Genomic DNA, 27,217 nt, shown 5'->3' on the forward strand with positions numbered 1-27,217 from the left:
GAGATGAGAGCAAAGTGCAGGGTCCAGACTTCTGCGTATATTCTGCTCTGACAGGAGTCTGACTGTTTTGTCTTTTACTTCAGGATGGAAATCCAAGCCTGAGAGTGGTGATCCAGGCTTTACGATGCACGTCTGTCTTCCCTTGGTGTCCACAAACAATGGCAAGATGGGAAGAGAGCCCGTCATGGCGGAGGCTGCAGTCCTTTGCTGGAAGCTCCTTCCTTCAGAGTGGTGATGTCCCCTGGACTCCCCCAACCAGGCCTGCCTCTTGGGGGCGTGGAGCTCCCACAGCTCCTCCTTCAGAGGTTCTTCAGGGTGAAGCTGTCTCTTGCCGGAATTTGAAATTTGCTTGTTCTAAGGCTTAACTGTATTATTTGTATTCTTTTCCATTTTCCAGTGGTCAGAGAGCACAGCTTCTGCCTCAGAGAATGTGCCCTCCTCTCTTCCTACCACATCCACTCCTTTCTTAGGCTTGACCCAAATCTCTATTTTTCAACAAGAAACAAAATCCACAATATTGTGAAAAAGAGGGCCTTCCTCAGGTGCTCCGTTAAACCTACAGACATTCAACATGTTTTTCTTTATACTGTTGTAGACTTTTTAAACAATTCAATAGGAAAATGTCATGTTTAGAGTACAGGAGCTTATGCTTCCATTCTACTTCAGAAACAGTATACAACATTGGACAATAGAAACTGAGTAGCTCATGGACACGAAGTCAGACTCAGGACTGAGCTCAAATCCTAAGAATCTAGGACTGGATAGCTCTGTGACTTGGGACAAATCGCCGACATGTCTGCGCCCCAGCATCCCTGTCTCTAGGATGAGGGCGGGGATATTACCTACCTCACAGGTAGCAAGTGTGAAGCTCTTAGACTGACAAAAGTTAAAACATTTGCTATTTCTGTTCTGACCCTTTAAGTATTAATCAACCTGCAGATTCCGAGCTAAACTGTATTCATGTTGCTGAGACTAAAGAAAGAATGCTTGTGTCTCTCAGTTGGCTCACAGAGCCATTATAGACGTACTAGTGACAGCGGCAGTCTGCCCAGTGATGATATTCACAGCCTGTCTGAGATAGTCTGAGAGTCACTTTGGAATGGCAGAAACCAGAGTAAAGGGGATAATAATGGTGAAAGGAAGAGACTTGAACATGTGAGATTTAGGAGGGTCAGTCAGAAAAAAAAAAAAAAAAAGTCATGTTTTCTGAGTAAAGAGGAACAGGAGAAGAGAACAAGGGAACCAGATCTGGCCAGTCTTACCAATATAGAAAGCAGAGCATAAAGAACAGATGAGAAAAGGTTGTTTCTCTGACAAAACAAACAAACAAAATCAATCAATAATAAAAAAATATATAAATTAGCTTGCCTGCCAAAGCCATGCCTCCCCGAATTCTAACCTGGTGGCTTTGGGTGCTGGCTCAGGGAACAGCACCTGTTACGTCACTGGAGATGTCCCTCTCACCTGTTTCCCTCTAGACAGGCACACGGGCTATGCTGTTGTCATGCTTCTAACATATGAGTAACTGCATGAGTAATTTTGTGTGTGTAACACTCATTTTAACAGTTTATTTTTAAATATTTTGGGCTTACTAGAGAGTTGCCATTTTTATAGATCATTCATCCAGCTTCTCCTAATCTGAGCATCTTATGTTACCACGGTACAATTACTGATACCAGGAAACCAATCCTAATGCAATGCTATTTGCCAGTTTTCCCACAATCAGTACAGCAAACTCCAGGAAAATCTAGCTCCTACCATCACATTGTGGGTTAAGATTCAACATATGCATTTCAGGGGAATGCAAACATTCCATCTGTAACACTAAGCAACCTCTACATCAAGGAATACTCAGATGAAAATTTGTTTGACTAGTAAGTAATAAAAAATCCAAGAGAAAATTTCACTTGTTAAAATGATTACAACTTTGCTGTTCTGACAATGAATAAGATTCTTTTTTTTTCTTTCCCTATAATTTAACAAAAACAAAGTTAATCCTTATGTTTCATTAACAATTAACTTTCAACCGTGACATGCTGCTTACTATGTTTGCCCACATTTTTAAATATCATCCTGAAATTACTGAACCTACATGATGAAAAAAATGTAATAAGTTTCCATGTGGCATGAGATTTTTGAGAATGTGGCAGGATCCTTTGTAAGCCTTATCGCTAACAGAATCTTCTTTCCTTAAATTCACATCATGTAACACCTGTAGGAGGCAAACATTCCCTGATGATAGGAGACTAGACCATGGGACCCTTCAGAATACTGTCCTGTGTCTTTATCCATAAAAAAACAAAACAACATACAGTAGGAGGGAGTAGGGCCATTTGGGGGACATCAGGTCCTAAGGGTAGAGCCCTCATGAATGAGATTAGTGCCCTTATAAAAGAGACCCCAGAGAGCTCTCCTTTCCTCCATGAAAGGCTCTAAGAAGTCAGCAGTCTGCAGACTGGAGGAAGCCCTCACCAAAACCTTGTCCTCAGGTTTCTACCCTCCAGAAATTTCTTTTTTTTTTTTTTTTTTTTTTTTTTAATTTTTATTTATTTATTTGACAGACAGAGATCACAAGTAGGCAGAGAGGCAGGCAGAGAGAGAGGGGGAAGCAGGCTCCCTGCTGAGCAGAAAGCCCGATACGGGGCTCGATCCCAGGACCCTGGGATCATGACCTGAGCCGAAGGCAGAGGCTTAACCCACTGAGCCACCCAGGCGCCCCGAGAAATCAATTTCTGTTGCTTTTGAGCCACCCAGTAATTTGTTATAGCAGCCTGCACTAAGACACTTAGCTTGTTACACATTGTAAAATAGAGTTAAAAGTTGAAGTTTCAAGGTCTTTGTTCCTTTATACCACACATCTACAATTTTTTGTCAGATTATTTTTCACGTTAGCCAGAGTGGCCAACAAGATTTACGATCTCACTTTTTTTGGTAATAGTTCAAGTAGCATGTTAGGGGAACTCATTCGTAAGTGGACTGTATACAACCCCTAACTGTGGTTGATTTTGATCATCAGCTCAGTTGGTGGTATGGCTGATCTGTACTTTGGCACCATTAATTTTCAAATCATGTCTATTGCACCATAAGGATGATAAAAGCCTAAGGAACTTGAAGTCAGACCGCATATGACTTCAGGGTCATAAACATCTCATGTTGACGACACTACAGTCTGTCAAGCATTCTCATGCTAGCAGAGATCTTAAATCCTTCATTGCCCACTACTTCACATGATACAGGATGGAAAAGATCCCAAGGTCTTACATTAAGCCCACTCTTAAACATCTTGATCTTAACCACTTTGCAGATGTCTTTTTTTGTTCCTAGCATTACCAACTTTGTCTTTTCAAATAAAATCTTCTCCATTTATGTGCTCCATATGACTTTAACTCTCCCCTTTTAAACCACTGGAAAGAGGTTCTCAGTAAATCACCACTTCTCTTTCAAGTTATATCAATATTTAAAGAAGCAAATTTCTTTTAGCTCTTTCGACTGGAAATGGAATTATATCAATTGTTGACCTGTGAACCATTCCCTTATATATTTAGGGAGTTTTGATGTGAGAAGGAAATGAAGGTCCAGAATTTTAAAAGTTCTCTTTATGATTTAGCGTCTATCCTCCAGATCCTTGATTCAGTGTTTTATACGATAATGTTTTTGGTGGTTTGCTTTAGTCTACTCATCACTGTGGCTCCCTTCTTAATCTTGGATTCACATTTTCAGTTTTATGTTTCCAATCTTAAGCCCTACTGATTCTTCAGCTTGTTTCTTGTTATTGCTTTGCCAGACTCCACATCCTTGTTTTGAGTTGACTTTTTAACCAAAAGTTCTGTATGGTCTAGAAAATAGTACTGACTCTTTTTAAATTTTTTTCATTTATTATGACAACTTTATTACTCAAACATAATGTACATCCACTTTGATAGAAAAGGAGATTGCAGTCTTGCCTGCCCTGAAGACATTCAATCTGGTGGAGTAGATAAAAGAACTAGGATACACTACGGAGAGTGTTAGGACTGAGGTTTGGACAAAGTGATATGCCACCGCAGAGAAGGCACAGCAAAAGGAGAAGACCCTCCATTAGCTGGGGGTGGAGTTGGGAGCCATCAGAAAAATTGACAAAGGGGCTGGCTTTTGATCTGAGTCAGGAAAAATTAACAGGAGTTTAATAAACTCTTTCTTCCCTGTCTACTAACTCTTAACTTTTGACAAAAGCTTTGATTTTAAAACATCATTTTTTATCCTTTATGTCTTTCTTCTGTTGCCATCCTATTCCACTTTTTTTCTCATCAGGGCTCACCTTCTTGAAAAAATAGTCTGCTCTATTTTCCTAACAACCAAGCACTCATCCATCACAGCTATCCAGACTCTGCTCCAGCCATGAACAAAAGCTATCTGTCAATTCTCATAGATGACGTCCTAATTGCCAAATTCAATACCAACATTTCTTTCCTATCTTATTTGACCTTTCTGTATCACCTGGCACAAGTTACCACCTCCTTCTTGAAACTGTCATCTACTTACTTTCTTGCCACCACTTTCTCTTAACTTTCTTCATCTCTGGGTGGTTTTCCTTAGGTAATTTCTCTTCCAATTTGTACTACTTAAAGAATCTTACAGAGCTCTAGGGTTCCCTCGATTAATTAGATACTTTATTTAATAACAGCTAAGTGTATGATCCAGAACTATCTAGAGCTGAGGGCTGGACCTGCATTTGTCTGGAGCAGATGCCCTATCTGCAGGGATATCACTATTCTCATATCAGTGGATACACATTCAGTGTTTGTACAGGGTCTATTCTGTGGAGTCTAAGGACAAAGGAGATGTGTACACAACTAGTTAACACATTATATGTGAATATCAGTGGGGTTATATTTGTTTTCCTTCTTCTTCTGTTAATTTTCTTGGCTGTCTTTTTTATTTGTTTGGTAGAGATAATTTTGGCTTATATACTTACACTTGCTTTTATTAAATCCATTGGGCTTATGGTTCTTTTCTGTTTGCAATATTTCCAGCAGCAACTGACTCAACTCTTATGCAGTCCTCCGTCATGTATTAGTTCCTCCTTCTATGTCATTAAGAATAATGCTGAATTGGAAAAGGATGATGATCTATCCTAATAGTACCTCATTAGACACTCCTCTCCAACTGTATGGTGAGCTATTTATTCAGTCCCCGTGACCAGCATCCACTTACCTACAATTCATCAATAACAACTTTAACCAGGCTGTCATTATTTACCAATTTCCCAAATTTCTTTTCTTCATTTTTCTCTTTAAAAAATAGAGCCATATAAAACCCATTATCAATGGCTCATTGATTTTTATGTCCCTCCTTATTTGTTAGCAGGCTTTTATTTTCTCTGCCCTCTTTTTTTTTTTTTTTTCACTTTCAATTTTTAAAAACTCTACTCACTAGTTCAGTCTGCGTGCTTTCCTCTGTCAGTCTTCCCCACTGGAAATTTCCTTTTTCAGATTCTGTTCTTTGGTTCTTAACAGATTTTTGTTTGTTCATATATCTTATAAGTGCCATACTAGACATTAAACTATTGGAGAGAAAGGAAAAGATGATGTGCATGATTTTAAAGTGAGTGTTTCACGAATGATGTCTTTTCAAGGTGATAATGAGTGAGAATCAAAAACATGTTTTATGAAATTATTTCTTCATGTTCAGCTTTTGGCAGTGCTTATTTTCAGAGATAGTAGTGAACTCCTAAGACACGGAAGGGGTTGGAGGAGCTAAGAATCTTGAGCTGTAGGAGCCACATTTCAAGGACTTTGCTTTGGCTTTGCATCTTGCTGTTGCAACAAAGACCGTTGTCATGGATCAACACCTCCCTAAGTGCTGGAGAAAATGTTCTCCACAAAAGGAGCGCCATCTGCTGAGTTTCATATCTTTTATAATTTTCATATTGTGTTTCATATTGTGTATTTAAATATTTTAATTGCTCGTACCTTTTAGTTTTCTTGTGCTTAAGAATTTTTAAAGCAAAGGGCACTACTACAACACATTAAATAAAACAACAGTTACAGGGAGTTATGTGGAAGGATGTGGCAGAAGTTACCTGGATTCTCCAACAAGTTATTGCATGCCTCTTCCCCTACACAGAAAACAATCTAATTAAACTGAATCTTATAGCTCTATAAAGATTACACTCAGAAATTTTGATTTTCAATTACATTTGATTTGTGTCTCCTAAATCAAAGATACTTTCAAATTTCTTTTCTTCTTATACTTCCAACCATTATATAGACCTTATTCACTATAATTTTACCTGCTTTTTCTATATTAAAAAGCCAAAAATAATTGTGGCATTATGTTATTACATTTCCTTTTCCTTTGAGCATTTCCTTTATGGTTCTCAATATTTGCTGATTCCATTTACTTTGTTATTCTTCAGTGGCACATGAGAACTTACCATCTTACAGCCTCATTAAGAAAGGTTTTCTTAAGACGGAAATGTGACTATATACAGGAAATTTAAAAAAGTGAAATTCAGCCTCAATAATATTATTCCTATATACCTCATCCTTATCACCTCCAATATTGACTTTTCTTTTCTTTCTTTCTTTTTTTTTTCATTTTGGAAATGGATTTCTTCTGAAATTATCTTCCAACTTTTTTGAGTCTCATCACTTTCAAAACCTAATGAGGAGTAATGGATGCTGGAATTTCTATCCCACAGTAACAACTAGAAAACAGAATGAAATATAGAAATAATTGCTTTCAGATACTGAATAACAGAACCAGGCTCTGACTCTGAGTGGAGGGAAACAAAGTGAGTCTTCTGATTGGCCTTGGCTTTCACTGTGAATTTGCTTTCTGGGCTTTAGTATAGGAAGGGAGAACTCAAGGAGATCACAGAAATTTGTTGCCTTGAAAAGCTAGAGATCAGACACTGGGGAGACCAAAGTGGCAAGTAACTGTGAGGCACAGTGGCACAGAGAATGGAGCTCTACATGTAGAGAAAGAGATCAATGAATATTTACTGGGATCACCTGGAGTCCTGCTGAATACTAAGCTGTGCAAACACTGGTCCTAGAAGATTCTATTCAACCTGGCTCTATTCTAGAAGCAAGCTAGTTCTAGGAAAACTAGCATAGAGCAATAATCAGGAAGCTGTAAGATAAACTGTTCCCAGCTCTCAAAAGTGCTTAGAGACATTCAAGTGCCAACAAAGCAATAATGGAGACACTTTGTTAAACACTGGCAATAATTAGAGAGACCAGAGCGGACATACTTTACTGTAAAGGGTAAAATAGCCCTGGAATAAAGACTATGTAGATAAATTCTGACAAAGTCTAAAATTAATAAGCCTACCAACAAATAAACTCCACTGCCTAATAAAAGACAGCTCTATTTTACCTTTTTAAAGTAAGAATGCAAAACTTAGACTCTTGATAATGTAATTATCACAATGTTCAACATCCTATAAAAAAATCAAGATATGTGAGGAAACAGTGAAATCTCAGTGTAATTTAGAGAAAAATTATAAAGAAATGCAGATCAGGGGAGCAAAGGCTCCTAGGGAGATGGCAGAGTAGGAGGACCCCGGGCTCAGCTCTTGCCACGTGGTCACCTAGAAAGCGACCACTGGGGTCGCTTCAAACAAATCTGGGGTTTATTTATGCCCCACTGGCATAAATAACTTGGAGAGCAACCAGATAGCTGGGAGAATGGACTTCTGGCAGCCTGACATAGACAAGAGGCCACTGCGAAGCAGATCCACCCTCTCCAATTGCTCTCAGCAAGATCCTTCAAAGCACTGCCCCAAGCCTGACAGTTTGTGAGCAGCCCAGACGAGGGCCAGCACCCCTCCAGAGAGTCCTACCCTGGGAGAGTGGAAGACAGCCACACACCAGCCTGCCTGCAGGCCCTGCCCACCACCAAAAGCTTCTTAGGGGACAACACAGGAAAAGTTCCTGCAGTTTGGGACTACTTCGTCTCTGGTAGATGCCTGGTCTGACTCAACTCAAGCCCAGGGCAGCCCCCGACTGGCCCACTAACACCACGGTGACCAGACTCTGCCCACAGCAGGTAGAGAGTCATTGCAGGCAGGAGTGAAGGCAAATACAGCTCTACCACAATGGTAGGGACACCCCTGGGGTAACAACATGTAGGAGACACCCCTGAAATGGCAGGTTTTAGGGAACGGGACATTGCAGTGTGGGAAGTCTCACACTTCCAAGTGTGGGAGACGTCGCTGATTTTCCTAACACAGAAAAACAGACACAGCAATAGACAGAATGAGGATACAGAGGAATATGTCCCAGATGAAAGAACAGAAACAAATCACAGCAACATACCTAAGTGAAATGGAGATAAGAAATATGTCTGATACTGAATTTAAAATGACATTCATAAAGATCCTCACTGGAATTGAGAAAGGAATGCAAAACTTCCATGAGACCCTCCACCAAGAGAGAGCAGCCTTAAAGAATGAATTAGAGCTAATGGACCTACCAAATGGAAATAAAAATAGACCACCTGGAATAAATAGCAAACAAGAGGAAGTGGAAGAACAGATCAGCCACCTGGAGGACAGGGTCTTGGAAAGTAATCAAGCTGAGCAGATGAGAGAGGGAAAAAAATACACAAAATGAGAATAGATCTAGGGAACTCAGGAACACTGTCAAGCATAACAGTTGCATGACAGGGATCCCAGAAGGAAAGAGCAAGAAAATGGGGCAGATTTGTTTGAAGGAAAAATAGCTAAGAACTTCTTGAATCTGGGGAAAGAATGAGAAATCCAGATCCAGGAGGCACAGAGAGCCCCCAACAAAACCAATCCAAAGAGGTCTGCACCAAGACACAAAGTCAGTAAGATGGCCAAAAGTAGTGATAAATGGAGAATTGTAAAAGCCTCAAGAGAAAGGAAAGCAGTGACATACATGAGAAACCCCATATGGTTGTCAGTGGCTTTTTCAGCAGAAACTCTGCAGACCAAGAGAAAGCGGCATGATAAATTCCAACAACTAAAAGGAAAAACATCTAGAGCCAAGAATACTCTATCCAGCAAGGCTTTCATTTAGAATAGAAAAGAGAGGTAGAGTTTCTCAGAAAAACAAAAGTTAAAAGCAAAACCAGCCACGTCCCTATCACCCATCGGCCTTTGGGTCCCAAATTCACAAACCAGCTGCCCTCCTGCCCGAGTGAACCTGCCACAGCCTGCCACCTACTCGGTGCCAAGTCAACATGCCTTCACCACAGATTGATGAGGACTCAAACTGACACTCTTCCCCTCAAATTTTAGCCCCTGTGCTCAAGTTTGTGCAGAAAAGTGGGCATAATTATAACAGCAGAAAGAAGCCTCCCAGACAGTGACACGAATTCTGTGGAATATATCATAGATTAAGGAGTGTGCTAGGCTGCTCACATCTCCAACACGCACATCAAAGGACAATACACACAGCATGAGGCTAATTACTAAAAGAAACAAACCCAGGAAATATAAAACAGGATGCAATCAGAGAGGGAGACAAACCATCAGAGACTCTTAATCATAGAAAACAAACGGGGGGGGGTTGCTGGAGGGGAGGTGGGTAGGAGGATGGTTCACCTGGGGGGTGTACATTGGGGGGGGCACTTGATGGAATGAGCACTGGGTATTATATGCAACTGATGAATCACTGAACGCTACCTCTGAAACTAACAATACACTATATGTTAATAAATTGAATATAAATGAAAAGGAAACCCACCAAAACGGAAAGAAAAAAGAGAAAGAAAAAGAGAGAGATTCAGAATTGACAGTGTAGTGGAATTGGTGAAGACAAAACTTTATTTTTATTTTATTTTTTTAAAAGATTTTATTTATTTATTTGATACAGAGAGAGACATCATATGTAGGCAGAGAGGCAGGCAGAGAGAGAGGGGGAAGCAGGCTCCCTGCTGAGCAGAGAGCCCCATGAGGGGGTTGGATCCCAGGATCCTGAGATCATGACCTGAGTCGAAGGCAGAGGCTTAACCCACTGAGCCACCCAGGCGCCCCAAAGACAAAACTTTAAAACAGTGTAAAAGATCACTGAAAATGAATATATTGACAAAGAAACTATCCAAATTGAGAGAAAAAAAAGGCTAAAATGTATAAACAGAAATTTTGAGACAGATCTGATGATATATCAAGGGAGATGGAATGTGAGTCCCAGAAAGTAGGGTGCCCAGAAATAAAATGAAATAAATAAGGGTCATATTTTTCAAAATCTGGTGAAAATTTTTAACTATTAGATCTAAGATATTTAATAAATCCCATGCATAACGTCAATGTTACATTATAAGAAGAGCACGCAGGATGGGACCTCTATTTGTATGACCATTCTTGGAAAATACCATTTATAAGCACAAGGTCAATGTACAAAAATCAACTGTACTTCTCTTTATACCAGCATTGAGGATTTGGAAAATAGATGATCAAAAAGTAGCACTTATAATAGCTTAAAAATAACATGAAATGATTAGAGGTAAGTCAAAACTACATGTGGAAAACCTGTACAATGAAAACTACACAATATTGTTGAGATAAATAAAAGAGGACCTACGTAAATGAAGAGATATACCCTATTCTTGGATTGAAAGTGTCAGTGTTTTTAAGATGACTGTTTTCTCCAAACAGATCAGCTGACCCAAGGGGATTCCATTCAAAATGCTAGCAGGCTTTCAAAGTTAAATTTATTTACTTAGGGGGTGCCTGGGTGGCTCAGTGGGTTAAGCCTCTGCTTTCAGCTCAGGTCATGACCTCAGGGTCTTGGAATTGAGCCCCACATCGGGCTCTCTGCTCAGCAGGGAGCCCGCTTCTCCCTCTCTCTCTCTGCCTGTCTCTCTGTCTACTTGTGATCTCTCTGTCAAATAAACAAATAAAATCTTTAAAAATTTTTATTTATTTAGGAAGGGGTAGAAAATGACAAGCTGATTCTAAAATTTATCAGTATTGCAAAATATCTGTAATAGTCAAAAGTAGGTTACAGAAATACAAGTTATCCACTAGAAGAATTAGTGGAGGAAAGGTCAGCATTGGTATATTAAAATATTTAATTTACATTTTTAGAAACCTGAAGAAAGAATGGTAATAAAACTTTCTACATGCTTACAGCTTATTTTTGCATTTTTTACTATTGGAGAATGTTTTCTGCATTAATAATTCCCTTTGTATAATTTTTGAGTATAAACATCTGTAACAAACATTTTGTATGCAGATATACAATATGTGGGAATATAAACTCTTAATATTCCTAGTTTGCCCATTTTAAGTATTACAGATGGCGCTACACATAAAGCTATTTACTTTATGCCTAACAAATATGAAATTAATATTTTTGTTTTAATAAAAAATAAATTGCATCTAGGCATATTATTCCTTCACTTCTTATAGAAACTAAAGTCTCAGGACCAAATATTATTTACAAGGAATCATAAACTAAGCTACCACCACTTTACAATTGGATATTGGTCTAGAAATGTCTTTTGCTGCCTTACTTTTGATTCATAAGTAAGACCTGCATTTGCAGTATTAAATGCTTGAAGGAGATAGAAACTTAAATATTTGCCAAAAATGTTAGAGGATAATGACCAGAAATTTTTCAAAAATGTTTCTAGGAAATTATGGATACATAGTGAACAATGATACATAGACATCACTTCATAGCCTTCAAACCAGCAGAGTAGGAATATAAATCCCATGACACTACCTGCCTCCCTACCCTTGACCAAGTAACATTGTTTTTTTTTGTACTTGAATTTATAAAACCATTTTGGGTTTCTGTGTCTTCTGTATTTGACCTATATGCTTTAATGTTTTCCCCAGTAGCAGGTTTTCCCTTTGTTTGGAAACAAAATGAGTTAATCATTTGACATGTCCTGCTATAAAAATCTGTATTTATTTCTGGTAATGAGGAGTAGAGAAAATATTTCAAGTCTGGATTTCTTTGAACTGATATTTAATAATTAAGAAAAGTCTTTGAATTAGCTCAGACATATTCTTTACTGTGGGGATCTACTGTATTATTTCATAGGCTTAAACATATTTTAGGGTATATCAACCTTTAAAACTTATATGTACTATTTTATTGCATGTTCAGAATTGGCCTTGTTTCTTAGATTTTAGCTTTTGAATTTTCTAAATTTATGAGTTTAATTTTAACTCCTATCATTCATAATTATACATATTTCCATTGAATTTATTAAATATTTATAATTGAAGAGATGAAATACAATTGAGATGAAACATTTGAAAATTTGTCTTCTTTTAAGGTAGTGCTTTCAACAACCATTCCATTAACATTATAGATGACATTAACAAATAAAGCCTGCTTATAGGAACAATAATTTGCTTTCCTCTGTGATGGAATAGAATCAAAGTTCTACCAAATTTCATTATATGGATCAAACAGTATCTATTAAACACTATTCTACATTTTGTGAAATTATTTTTCTCATATTATGAAGTTTACTAGCATCATGCTTTAAAAACAAAGAAAAAAGCAGAATAGCTGTTTAGAGGTATTAAATTGTTTCTTAAACTTTCCCTTACCCTAATAGTGTTCAATAAAATTCTACCAGATTCAATTTGACCTGATAACTCTAAGAAGCAAGCAAGCAAGGTGTGTGTGTGTATGTGTATATATATTTATATAAAATAAAACTTTTTTAAGATCATCTACTAAATATTTGCTGAATACCTATGTACCAGGAATTTATAAAATATAATACATATTTTAAAAATGATTTACTATTAATATGTAAATCATATTTTAACTACATATTATTTTCAAAAAATTAAAAGGATATAAAATATTTTAGTATCCTTTCTCTTCCTGTGTCTTTTGAAGTCGCGCTCCAAAGGAACCAGTCATAAATATTTGGTATATATTCTGTGATTTTACTATCGCATAAACAGCATTTGTATTCATTCACATTTATACCAGATTTTATATACATCTGCATATATAAACAAAATCATTAAATAAATTATGTTTTATTTGGTTTAGTTTTCCCAGGAGTTGTTTTTTTTTTCCTACTAAAAATATACCCTTAAAACGTAAATATTTAAAAGTATTTCCATGTTAGTACATAGAGTCTCAGTATTTTTAACTTCTTTTTTTTTAACATCTCCTTTGTAACCCTTAGTGTGAGAATATCAGAATTTTTCACTATCAGGTACAATACTGAAATGCATGTACTCATGATTTGGTTACTACAATTTTCCCTCCACTGATTCCTGGGGTTTGAGCAATGTGACTGGCAGGAAACACAAACTCCTCTGGAGGAAAATTCTCAAGAGAACACAACACATTTCCCGCAAATAGAGTCTGAGTACTGCAAACCCACATGAGATCAAGCAAGCTAGTTCTAAAGCCATCATTCACCAGAATGCAGGTAACAGTGAGTACTGCTTACTTTGGTTCTAATTTACCCAGGGAATTTGACCCAGATCATCATCTAAAGTAAGTTAATTTCTGCAACCTTGTTCCTCTATATTTTCTATGTGGTTTTCATGTTGTACTTACAACAGTATTTCCTCCTCTTTTTCTAAGACAATTCTTTTCTTCTTTCACCTAAACTATTGCATTGTTGCGGAGGTGGGGGGCTATGTCTCCTCTATCATAGTTTCCCAAACACTGAGAACAGTGCCTGTGAGCAGGGATCTTCCAGAAGGGTTCCTAATAACTATATATTACATATACTCATTGTTTAATTTATTTCTGTGGAAGGGAAGGTAGTACAACTTCAATGTCATGCAAAGCCATGATACTTTGGTTCATCAACACAAGAGCTGTCCTATCATTCATTTAGAAAGTTGGTTTCAGTTCATTGCTTTACTTTTTCACAGGAAAATAAAAGGCGATTTGTTTTTTTTGTGAAACAAATTGTCTTAGGAAGAGAAAGGAGGAGGCATTTTGTAATTTTGTTGATGTTAGTGGATTTAGATATTTAGATACTTTTGATCTAGTAAGACTCTGAGATCCTGCATCCAGCTACACTTTCTGAGCCAGCTCAATTCCTTGGAGGCTCAGTTTTCTCCTCTTTAAAATGAATATAAATGTGGTTTTCCCATAGCGAGTATTGTGCGGATTAAATGAGATGCAGCCTGAGTCATATGTCAAGTGCCACAGTCTCTGACAATAAAGAGGGCACTATTAATACTGGGATTCCATTAATTACAACATCATATGGAGTGATGAATAATGACAATGAGTAAGAATAAGAATAGGCATAATAACACTTACTGAGTATTTATTGCATGCCAGGAACTGTTTTCGGTTCTTCACATACATTAACTCATTCTGTCTTCATTACAGCATTTCAAGATGGGCACTGCTGTGTCCCTATTGGATAGATGAGAGAACTAGGGCTAAGATTATGTGGTTAAATAGAGGCTTCAAATTCAGGACTTCAAATTCAGGACTTCAAATCCAGGCTTCAAATTCAGGACTCACCTGCTGGTGATCCTGATTACAGAGAAAGAAAGACTGACTGCTATCTTTGTGTGAGTACTTCCAACTGTTGTCCTTGTGTTAAAGGCGAGTGAGTTAGAATGATTCTAGCTTTAAGAATTATGCTAAATGTAGGGGCTCCTGGGTGGCTCAGTGGGTTAAGTCTCTCTCTGCCTTTGGCTCAGGTGATGATCTCAGGGTCCTGGGATCAAGCCCCGCAGTGGGTTTTCTGCTCAGAAGGGAGCCTGCTTTCCCCACTTTCTCTCTCTTGTGATGTCTCTCTCTGTCTAATAAATAAATACAATCTTTAAAAAAAGAATTATGCTAATTGTAATAAGTTCATAATTCTCAGAAGAAATAAAGTTACTGATCTTTTATTTGCTTCTGCTAGTTGCTAAATTTTCATCTTGCTGTTAGATTAAGCTATGTCATAATGAAACACATAAATCTACTTGAGTAAATTAAATGTATTAATTGACTCTGTAAGACCATGTCAGTAACCTACATCCCTTTAGTAATGCAGTAAAACTTCCTTCCATCAAATTTCCAGTTTTTCCCTTTTCTTGTCCTTTATGTTTGTTATCTGGATATTGATACAAACAAAAACACTGAATTTCTACTTACAGTATCATGCATTTGGTTAATTATTCCTCACACTGTTTAACATAGTGTCAGATTAGCTCTAAATTTTTTTATTTTATTTTTAAAGATTTTATTTATTTATTTGACAGAGATCACAAGTAGACAGAGAGGCAGGCAGAGAGAGAGGGGGAAGCAGGCTCCCTGCTGAGCAGAGAGCCCAATGTGGGGCTCGGTCCCAGAATACTGGGATCATGACCTCAGCAGAAAGCAGAGGCTTTAACCCACTAAGCCACCCAGGCGCCCCAGCTCTAAATTTTAAAAAATTAAGGAGAAAATAAAAACAGGATTTTACAATTAGTATTTTTCCTTTATATGTCTTGATCTGATAAAAAGCTCTATTTCATAGATGGTCAAGGAAATAAGGAAGAACATAATAAGAAATGCATTTTTGTATTTAAATATCATTTTTAACCTTAAAAGAAAGAAAAGAATATAACTAATTAATTGTCTCCTTAAAAATATTAGAAGTTAGGTTAAGCTGTTGATTATCTTAAAGAAATTAGATAACTCTACTCCACCCAGATCCACACTACTGAGAGTGTTTGTAGCTATATCCATGAACATAGAGCTCATACTAACATGGTTACTTTCATTATTTACTGGGAAATTCAACATTATCTGTGTGGAATGTGGGATATTCAGTAGATGGTTTTATGGGGGGATTATAATATTCAGTTTTCAATTTGTAAGTAAGCAAAGGGAAAGATTATTGTTATCCTTATGGAATTAAACTTATCTGGGAGGAAAAAATTTATACTTGTGGATGGCTTGAAAAACATTTAAAGGAACATATAATGTATGGACATATGATTGTAGAAAAAGTAGGCATTCTGAGTATGGGGAAGATATAAATTAAAGACGTGGTTTGAACTGCACAGAGGGAGTAAAGAGGAGAGGTTTGTGGAAAAGTTTCTTCCAAGCCATGCTTTGAAACAGTTGATGTTATCATCAGAAGTTTAAAGAAAGATCATTTAAATTCCATTCTCCACAAATCTACCACTTCTTTTGATGTCCATATAAGAAAGCTGCCTTTACCCACTCCTTTGCAGGAAAAATAAGATCAAAGCTGATAAATAAAAAGATCCCTGAATTTTCTCTCCACATCCCTATAAACTTAAATGTATGCACAATGATTCCCATATTCCCCTTTGAGGAAGGAACTGATGCTTAAGCTGCTGGGTGTGCTGTTCCCAGACATTCTGCAGCTGAAATCTCATCAGGGTCGGTCGCAGCTGCAGAGACCCTCTCTGCCAAGTTCCCACCTTTACCAAGACACCAAGCTCAGGGACTGATCATAGTAGGACTATACAGACCCTGGACAATCTGATGGGGCATTCTAGCTCCAGGGCTCCCTATGGGATGACTCAAGGCTGTCATTAAACCTGCTACTTAGTTTTCCTTCTTTTTCTTTCTAATAATGGTCCCTTCCCCTCTTTTCCAAAGTTAGATTCCATTAGTTTCCCTTAATGAGCACCCTGCATAAAACATTTAACATTGTCAGCCATAACTTTTGAAACAGTCTGTCCCCTTGTCTTTGAAGCCAATACATCCCCTGATTGTCTTCACAGTCTCTTCTCTTTCACCTAGCTTTTTCTTTTCTTTCTTTTCTTTTTGCTTTTTTCTTCTCTTCTCTTCTTTTCTTGTCTCTTCTTTCTTTCTTTCTTTGAAAAAGAGGGAGGGGAAAAAGCGATTCGGGAGGGCAAACGGAGAGAGAGAGACTCTTAACAGGCTTCACATCCAGCACAGAGCCCAATGTGGGGCTGGATCTCACCACCCTGAGATTATGATATTAGCCAAAATCAAGAATTGGAAGCTTAACCAACTGCATCACCCAGGTGTCCCTTCCTTCACCTAACTTTTAATTGTTTTCTATATTAGGATTCATCCTAGATCCTCATGTACACACGATCTCCCCAGACATGAATGAACAAATCACATTCATTTCCATGGTTTCAATTATCATCTATATACATCACAAAACGATATCTTCAAGCCAATATTTTTCTCCTGTAATCAACATCTACAAATGGAACTCCTTATTGGCTTTATAACTGGAATGCCCACCATGGTCTACAGCTCTTATTTATGCCGCCTTGATTCACTGAATCACTAAGTCTTGTTGCATCTACTTCAAAAACGCTTTTGTATTCTAACATCTTTCCTTTTCTTTTTTTGGTTGGGGGGTGGTTGTTGAAGATCTTCATCCTTATTAGCTCTAGTTCAGGCTATCAGCATTTACCTTTCCATATTCTCTTCATTTTCATTTATCTCTACACCTTCTCATTGATTTAGAGCTGGGTCCAGAAAACTTTCTTTGTAAAGGACCAGACAGTAACTATTTTAGGTTTTGTTTGACTCACACGGTCACTGTTGCAAATTCTCAGTTCTGCCATGGTAGCATGAAAGCACTCACGGGCAAAATGAAAATGAATGGTCATGCATGTATCTCAATACAAGCTTGTTTAAAGAAGTAAAACAGAGTAAAGGGCCAGATTTCCTTTATAGCCTGAATCATTATTCTTCCCAGAAGATTTCCCTAACTTCTTTTTCTTTAGATCTCAACTTAGATATTACTTGCCTTTGTTTCTTTGCATGTGTTTCCAAAACTTTATTTTTCCTATTACATTTTATTTCAGTTATGTATTTAATTGACTGTTAACCCATTAACTTACAAACTGCAATAGAGTAGCAACCACACCTATCTTGATAATCTTTGTATCCCCAGGACTTGTACAGTGTTTGGCCCAAGGCAGGCACTAATAAGTATATCTGGATGAATGAAAGCATACTCAAAAGTATGGATTTGGGAATAAGCTAGGTGTATTTAGGGGAACCAGAATTGCCTAAAGGCAAAACAGGCTATGAGTATGGGTAACAATTTGATGTGAGATATGATTATACTTTCCTAGAAGATGCATAGAGTCAGTAAATTATCTTGAAAACATTCTAGGGTTTGAAATAGCCTTAGGAATTATTGCAGCAGTGAAGTGGACTCAAATTTTATTTTTCTTCCACATGATTCAAATGCACTTCCATCAATACAGCACACCTAATGAATTTTCAGTGTAGTTTGGAGGGGTTTTGGTGAGCGTAAAGGAAATTGGTCCCAGGACCTGAATGCCTGCCCAATTTGGACTCAATCTAATTGTTCTTTCTCATGAATATTTTCTCAAAGCCAAATGCCTCATTTCAATTACTTTCACAGGCATTTTCCCCACCCGCCTCTGAATCTTTTCTTCTGCTATTACTTCTGCCTTAAGCAACCATCTCTCTGTTCTTCATTTCGCTCTTCCTTCTCAGTCTTCAGAGTTCACAGGGGATTCTTTGGGTTAACTAACTACATATATACCAAACATCCTAACCCTGTAGTTCCTTTTCAGTGTATCAGATTCCTTTTTAGAATCAATCATCAGCTATTGGAAATTGGCAGTGTTACTGGAATTGCATTGTGCCCCACATTCTCTGTGAGGAGAAGGTAGTGATGGTATTTTCCACACTGGTTTATGTGAGAATTGAATAAAGCCTTGAAACTTCTCTGGAAAATACTACAGACTGAATATGTAAAGTAAAGATGATTAATTTAAATATTAATTATAGGATTATTAATAGTGATTGTATTACTACTTGCTAATTAACACATATTAGCTATTGTTTATTAATGATTGCCCTCACTAGACTGTATAATCAATTAGAAAAGGGCCATACGTGATTTTGTTCTAAATATATACCCAGTGCCTATGATTCTGACTGGCACGACAATTACTGATGAATGAGACAGTCCTGATAGCCTTCTCTCCACTGCCCTGGGTGAACCTTGAGCTAACCAGTATCTGGGGCTAGACCAGGAAGCAGAGGCTTACAGAGGGCTCTATCTTGCTCAGGTCACCTAATGAGCAGGTGTGAAGTGGGGTAGTAAGCTGGAGAAATTTATCTTCTCTTGGTCTGCCTATGTCAGGTTTTATCTCACCAACTATTAAATATTTACAAGGTTTTCAATGCCACCCAAAGCTTCCTGTTTCTATGTCAGTTTCCATTTGTAAAGTGTTGTATATAGAAAGTTTTCATTTCAAATATTGTCTAATATATGTCTTATAAGTTTGTTCCTACATCCAAGTTCATGAGCACAAGGGGGCACTAGATAAGCCAGTTATTTGCTTTTGCCAGAGGTTGGTTGTTACTAGTTCCCTCTGGTGTACATGTTTGTATATCTATGAAATTTCGCAAATAGAAAATTTCGTACTTAAAATAAAATTAAAAGTGGGAAAGAAACACTTGGCAGCCAGTCAGGAAGGGTGGGAACTGCATGGTTCACATAAAACGAATAAAAACATTTCTAGTACTAGAGGGTGAATATTCCAAACTACATAGCTTACACTTGAATGATAAATATAAATTTAAAATACTTGACTAATGCTAAAACAGGTACTTAATTACTAGGAAACTGTTTTGAAACTATTGTATAGATACCAGAGGAAAAGCAGCTTATCTATTTTGGAAAATAAGACTGTTAAATTTACTTTCAAGTATACTGGTAAACAAACATTCAAGGTTACAACTTACAATGTACTTTTAAGGTAACAATATTTCCCATTAAGCACAACACAATAAATCTTTTTAAGGCTTTTTTGGATGTATTTTTCTCTGAGCCTTATTTAGCCTTGAACAAGGCATCCTGATGAAAAAATTTCCTAGAAACTGATGTTGAAAAACAAGAACTTATGAAATCCCATTTTATCTACAAAGAGACAGCAATGAAAAGAAAAAAAAAAAAGAAAAACTTATTACAACAAATGGAAAATTGTAACTCCTTTGCTACTAAAAATTCCTTTTATTGTATTAACACACTGTCAGAACACATAAACCTATTTTGTATAGCAATCAATTCTAAAACAATTACATAGCTTGCACCACAGCTCTGGGAAAGATCTTTTGAGTTGTCCTGGCTGAAAAAATTCTCTGAAAATAATAGACTATAATTTTGAAGGAAAGGACCAAGGAATTGTTTCACTGAGGGAAAAATATTTAAAAAAATAAATATTTTTTAGTCAAACTAGAAAACACTGATACACATAAAAGTAGATAGCGTCTTTAATATTTGGTATCTATGAGTCATTTTTGTGGGCATTTGGGTATATAACCATTTGTTCTTTTTATTCGTATATATATATATTTTTTTCTCATCTGAAAGGGTTGTCACTAACTCTAAAGGGATACTATTTTGAGGAGGTTTGAGTGTTTTTCTTTCCTTCCCTACCACAGAGCTAGGTGAATGTTATCCTCATAGAGAAACTCTTTTGCGAGTATGGTATTTAAAAAAGTAGAGTAGCAATAACTGAAAGACAGGTAAAACCCCTTGTTTCTCAGTTCTACACATACTCTGTAATGGGTAAAAAGTTTACCATGAATATCTCTAGAAGTGCTTGAGGTTAAATTTGCATATCTAGATAAACCCGGGATTAGGAACAGAAGTGTGTTCTGTAGGATTAGAAACCCTGTTGGGAGCCATCAGTAGAACTAAGTGAAAAACAAAAAAGCAGAAGCAATGAGCTACCTACTAGAATGGAGGACAGCAATCAGACCAGATGACCCTCCCTAAAGGGACCCAGACACTTAAGCTCTTGTGGAAATTCAGATTAATCCTAGGGAGAAAAGGAGGTGAAGAAACTTAAAATGACAATAATCACAAAGAGACTGAGATTGCATGGGCGGGGCAGGGCTCTGTTTCCAAGAATTAGAAAGCTTAACTTTTTTGGTAACAGTTAACAGAGGGGTCCTGACCTGACTTGGGTGTACTGGCTAAAGAGACCTCACTGCATATCCAATATGCATATTTTAACCTGTTGTGTATATCTTCATAAAAGTAACACTGTTTCTGAAATGCTAATATATTTTATTTTAAAATTTATTTGTTATTATTATTATCATTATCATTATTATTTAATAATCTCTACCCCAATGTGGGGCTAGAACTCAGGACCCCAAGATCAAGAGTAGCATATTCTACCCACTGAGCCAACCACACACCCCTCAAATGTCAACATATTTCAAACATTTTTCCATAGCAGTATCTCAACCAAATAATTCAAATGCAATGCCCATATAATTTTTCACTGTATGAGTTTATTGTCATGTATTTAACAAATTCCTTGTTTTTGGATATGCCTTGTTTCTCACATCTTTATATAGGTGTACATAAACTATTTTAATCATTTCCTTTAAATTAAAAGTCTAACTCTTTACTTGCTAGATCACATGATAGCTACCTTTTAAGTTTTTATGTGGAATATCAAATATTCCTCTAGAAATATTGTACCAATACATATGGCTGAACAGTATCTACAACAGATCTCTTCACCTTTATCTGGGGAGCAATAAATAGGAAAATATTTGGAAATTTGATAAACATTTAACATTATCTCAGGTTTTTAAAGTCACTTTTATTACAAGTGGATTTAAATGTTTGTCTTTAGGTAATTGATTATTTTTCATTTACCTATTTTTCAAATTACATTTATCTGTTTTTATATATAATATTAATATTGATTTTGCCTATACCATATTAAAATATTTCCAATTATCTCTTGCTTTATTTTTAAGTAACTTTTTAGAATAACTTTAATTTCTTGTAACATTACATGCATAGTAAACAGCGCTCTTGTATACCCTCTAATTTTCCCTAATGTTAACATCCTTTTTTTTTTTAAAGATGTTATTTATTTATTTGACAGATAGAGATCACAAGTAGGCAGAGCAGCAGGCAGAGAGAGAGAGGAGGAAGCAGGCTCCCTGCTGATCAGAGAGCCTGATGTGGGGCTTGATCCCAGGACCCTGGGATCATGACCTGAGCAGAAGGCAGAGGCTTTAACCCACTGAGCCACCCAGGCACCCCCCCGCCAATGTTAACATCTTAAATAACTATGGTACATCTGAAAAAAACAAGAATTTCCCTCCAGTACAATATATTACCTAAATTATCGACTTCATTTAGACTTCACTGGTTTTCCCAATAATGTCCTTTTTCTGTTCCAGAATCTAATCCGGGATACACCATTCCATTTGTTATTCTGACTTTTTAGTCCACTTCAGCCTATGATAATTTCTCTGTTGTGCTTTTCATGACGGAAACTTTCAGAGACTACCAGTCAGATGTGTTGTAGAAAGGTCTTCAGTTTGTGTTTGCTGGATGTTTTCTCATGATTACACTAAGATTATCATGGGTGTGGGGGAAAAAGACCACAAAAGTGAGGTATACTTCTACTATGGTTAGTCTTATAAGTCAACTTGGCTGGGCTATAATTCCCAGTTTGTTTGTTTTTTATTATTTTTTATTTATTTAACAGACAGAGATCACAAGTAGGCGGAGAGGCAGCAGAGAGAGAGAGGGGGAAGCAGGCTTCCTGCTCAGCAGAGAGCCCAATGTGGGGCTCGATCCTTGGACCCTGGGACCATGACCTGAGCCAAAGGCAGAGGCTTAACCCACTGAGCCACCCAGGTGCCCCTGTTTGTTTGTTTCTATAAGATTTTATTTATTTATTTGAGAGAGAGACAGTGAGAGAGAGCATAAGCGAGGAGAAGGTCAGCGGGTGAAGCAGACTCCCCGCAGAGCCAGGAGCCTGAGGTGGGACTCGATTTCGGGACTCCAGGATCATGATCTGAGCCTAAGGCAGTTGCTTAATCAACTGAGCCACCCAGGTGTCCCTCCCAGTTTTTTTTTTTTTTTTAATGATTTTATTTATTTATTTGACAGAGAGAGATCACAAGTAGGCAGAGGCAGGCAGAGAGAGAGAGAGAGAGAGAGAGAGGGAGAGGAGAAAGCAGGCTCCCCGCTGAGCAGAAAGCCTGATGCGGGGCTCGATCCCAGGACTCTGAGATCATAACCTGAACCCAAGGCAGAGGCTTTAACCCACTGAGCCACCCAGGTGCCCCTCCCAGTTTTTTTTTTTAATCAAATACTAATTTAGGTGGTGTTGTGAAGCCATTTTGTACATGTGATTAATATTTATAATCAACTGACATTAAGGAGATTATTCTAAAAATATGGGTGGATGTCATCCAACATTTTAAAACTTTAAGAGCAACAACAGATTTCTTGGAAAAGAAGGAATTCTGCCTTAAAGGTACAGAATCAAACCCTGCCTGAGTTTCCATTGCCCTACAAGTTTTAGACTGCCAGTTCCATCATCTGAGCCAATTCCTTTAAAAAATATCTGTATCTTTGTAGCACCATATCTATCTACTGTCTACTGTCCATGTATCTACTTTCCAACCCATCTATCTATCTATTAATGTTACTATTTTCTGGAGAATACTGACTGACACATTCTTCCCCATTTATTCATTTAACCTTTTCTTTATATCAATATTGATGAATATAGACTTATTTTGTATTCTGGGTTGTAATACCGTATTATCATTTATTTTGCTGCTCAAATTTTTCTAGGTGTGGCCATTGGGAATTCTTTTAATGGGCTCCTGTGCCCTTTTTACACACCCCCAGCTTTGCTTTGCTTTCATTAAACTTCCTTTCTGGCACTTTAGGGTCTCCCAAATACTCTTGTCATATTTTCTAAGCCCCAAGAATCAGTCATTTTTCCAAAGACCTTGGTTAAACTTACTGGGGAATTGTCTTTGGGAAGCAAGAGCTGAGTTCTTGGTGAGCTCACTTCTACAGATATGTCATTGTTTGTAGGTCCTGTCAGTGGACAGTGCTAAGAAATATGTGTGTGTACACAAAGCTATGCATATGCGCACATGTGAAGTGTTTCCAGTGCTAATCCAGTACGACAGGACATTCTAGACTTCCTTTCTAGACTCCCTCTCTTGTTTATTTTTAACTTTTTTATTTGACAGTGAAGAAACTGGTTATCATTAACTATAATTTATTTACTTGCTGCTTTCACTGTGGCATACATGTAAAGTAGTTTCAGATTTGGTAACCCATACTCATGGGAAATCAATTTAATAAATAGACTACAATCTTTATATATGGTTCTTTTTGTCTGCAGCCTTAGAAATATTCAGTAGAAACATTGTTTCCCAGCTACTCAGGTCAGTTCCTTTTTACCTTCACTTTCTTCATTGAAGTCAGATTGTATATTTGTAATACATTTAGATTTGTATGTCACCTTCTGTACTCCAGGTTAGGATCCCTTGACATTATGGTTGTTATTTTAAATTTTGTATTCCATGAAGTTAACTCTCTATGGGTTTTGACAAATACCAACACTATATGCCACACTAAGTTTTGTACAGAACAATTCCATAACCTTAGAAATTCCCCTGTGTAGCTTCTTTTTCATTAATCAATTTCTTCTGTACCAATCCCTCTGATGGTTTAGAAAAAATTGTTAATCTGCAGTTTCTTCTACTCAAAGCAGGGACAATGCTTCTTGTAATTCAGCACATCATTAGTCTGGAATTGTTGATAGAGGCTTTAAGGAATTCAATGGGAAAACTTTTTTTTTTTAAAGATTTTATTTATTTATTTGACAGAGATCACAAGTAGGCAAAGATGCAAGCAGAGAGAGAGGAGGAAGCAGGCTCCCTGTGAGCAGAGAGCCCAATGTGGGGCTCAATCCCAGCACCCTGGGATCATGACCTGAGCCGAAGGCAGAGGCTTTAACCCACCAAGCCACCCAGAAGCCCCAGTGGGAAATACTTTTAAAAAAATTCTATGAGGTCAACTGGTTGTCATATACTTTTTAAAGTTGACTATTAATTCATACCATACTCAAATATTAAAATATTTAAACGGCCAAATTAAAATCTTAATGGACTCAAATATTAAAATGGATTACAGATCTAAAGGTTTAATCAGAAATCCTAAATTTCTTAGAATAAATTCATTAAAAATTTGGGGTAGGTAATGTTTTCTCAGAACACAAATAATGGAAATGCTAATATATATCTTTAGAACTAGGTCAGAATCACATATCTACATCTGTATCTATAAACTTGACTTCATGAAAATGAAACGTTTTCTTTCTGAAAGACACTTATGAAAATAAAAAGGCCATAATTAGGCTGGGAGAAAAGTACTGATATGACATTTATCAGACAGGCTACATGCAGAATATATAGAGATCTCTTACAATTCAATATTAATACATTGATAAAACCTACGCACCTGCGTGGCGCAGTTGGTAGTTGGTTGGGTGGCTTAGTTGGTTAAGAGTCTGACTGGCACTTTGGGCTCAGGTCATGATCACATGGGTCCAGAGACCCAGCCACACCCTCATACACCACCCCCCTGCTCTCAGAGAGTGAGTTTGCTTGGGAATCTTTCCCTCTGTCCTTCCCCCACTAGTGTGCACCTGCACTCTCTTTTTCTCTAAAATAAATAGATAAATCTTTAAGAAAAACAGTGATAAAACCTCAGGCACTTCATAAAATATGCAAGTGTTCAATAAACACATGAAAAAAAAAAGCACGATATTATTACATATGAAGGAAACGGCCAAATTAAAATCTTAATGACACAGAACCACCAACCAATTATAGTTACTAAAAATTAACTTGAAAAACTCTTACCATGATCTTTGTCCTCAAGGATGTGGAGCCACTTGAACTCTCACAGACTGTGGGTGGAAATGTTCAAGTGGGACAACCACGTTGGAAAATGCCTCCTATCTTTTTACAAAGGGAAGCATACACATACTAGTGACTCTTTGGTACTTACTCAAGAGAAATTTAAAAAAAAAGTGTATAAAGATGTTTACAGCGAAGTCATACCACCTTCATTTCCAGAAGCCCCAAACTGGAAAGCGTTGGCCCTCAGACGAATCCGTGCACTGCGGTGCACTTAACCGTAAACGCCAAAAGGCAAGGGGGGAGGGTGCGAGTGGCAAACTCGGGGTAACCACAGACGCATCTCAAAATGGTTATTCTGATTGAAAGACGGGGTGGGGGAGCCTACAGTAACGGATTCCATCTGCAGATAATTCCTGGAAATGAAGACTAATCTGTGGTGACAGAAAGCCTATCCGGGCATCTATCAGTGGAAGGGATATGAAGGGAGACACATTTTGAAGGTGACAGAAATGTTTCGTGTCTTGGATGTGGGGACAGTTTTATACAGGATGTATATACGTTCCGAAAACTTTAATACTGCACACATACTTGACTATAACCGTGTTGTGCACGTACCAGGTCGCGTAGGAGGCAGGCTCTGAGCGGTCTGGGGGGCGACGACGGTCCCGGCGTTCCTTCTGTGCTGCCACCAAGATGGCGGCGCCCCCGTCACTGCTCTTCCGGGCAGGCCGGAGCTCTGGCACCCCAGGGCCCGCAGAGGTCTTGCCCTTGGGGCTGCGTGGTGCCACTCGGGCGCTCACGGTTGCTGGGGGCGCGGAAGACTCAAGAGTTCAAGGAGTCCTAGGCCGAGACGGGAATGAAGATGGCGCTCCCGGAGCTCCCCGACGGTGGCGGGCCTGGCGTCTCCTCAGACGGTCCGCAGAGGCTTCAGAACGTCGGCCGGGCTTCAGCTGCGGCCTCTGGCGGCGCCGCTCGGCCTGGTTCACTACCCCCGAGCCTGCCACGAAGCGAGCGCCCTGGTGGGGAGGCGCCCCCTTGCTCCTGGGACCTGAGCTGCAAACCAAGGAGCCGAGATGGGAGCCGCGCGCCTGCTGTCGTCGGGGGCTGAAAACCCGGGGGCGGCTAATGACCAGCGGCTCTTCCCGGAGGGGCCGACTTGAGGCTGCCTCGTGGTGCTGGACGACACGGCCCGGGCCCAGGACCACCGGCGGGTGGCCTCCCGGCGACAGTGGGCAACCACTGTGGCGCGGGCATAGTGCGGCGCGGGCCCTGCCTGCAGACCGGCTGGTGCCTCTGATGAGCTGGGCGACGTCGTGCAAGTGCGTCCACACGTGCGTGACAGGAACCTGTGTCCCACGAATACCACTGGAGCAAGTCTGGTGGAGTATGCGGCCAGTTTGGCTGCGTAGACCCGAACACATTCCATTTGAGCTCTGTCGATTCTTTCCTGGGCGGCAAGATGAGTCGGTGGAAGGGTCCCCGAAGCTCCTCACCTTTCTGTCCCTTCCAGAGACGGAGCACATGATGTCAGGAGAGACAGAAGCGGGCTTCTCAAGCACGACTTGCTGCTGCTGAAGGTAACAGAACTGGTTCATGGACAAGAAGGACTGGGTTTTGCT

The 27,217-nt window shown here is 38.4% G+C and overlaps 1 long non-coding RNA gene across 2 annotated transcripts in view; it reads right to left on the reverse strand.

Annotated features, from left to right (window-relative positions):
- The window catches only part of LOC123387674, a 31,454-nt gene extending 4,556 nt beyond the window's left edge, over nucleotides 1–26,898 (reverse strand). For both annotated transcript variants that reach the window (XR_006602186.1, XR_006602187.1), the window contains exons 1-2: nucleotides 26,214–26,898; nucleotides 14,220–14,318 (exon numbers count right to left, since the gene is read on the reverse strand). This is a non-coding gene — a long non-coding RNA (uncharacterized LOC123387674). The remainder of the gene's footprint in view (nucleotides 1–14,219; nucleotides 14,319–26,213) is intronic.
- Nucleotides 26,899–27,217: the final 319 nt, after the last annotated feature.

This window comes from Mustela putorius, unplaced genomic scaffold (genome assembly GCF_011764305.1).
Source record: "Mustela putorius furo isolate JIRA1106 unplaced genomic scaffold, ASM1176430v1.1 tig00003858_pilon_pilon_pilon, whole genome shotgun sequence".
Taxonomy (NCBI): Eukaryota; Metazoa; Chordata; class Mammalia; order Carnivora; family Mustelidae; genus Mustela; species Mustela putorius.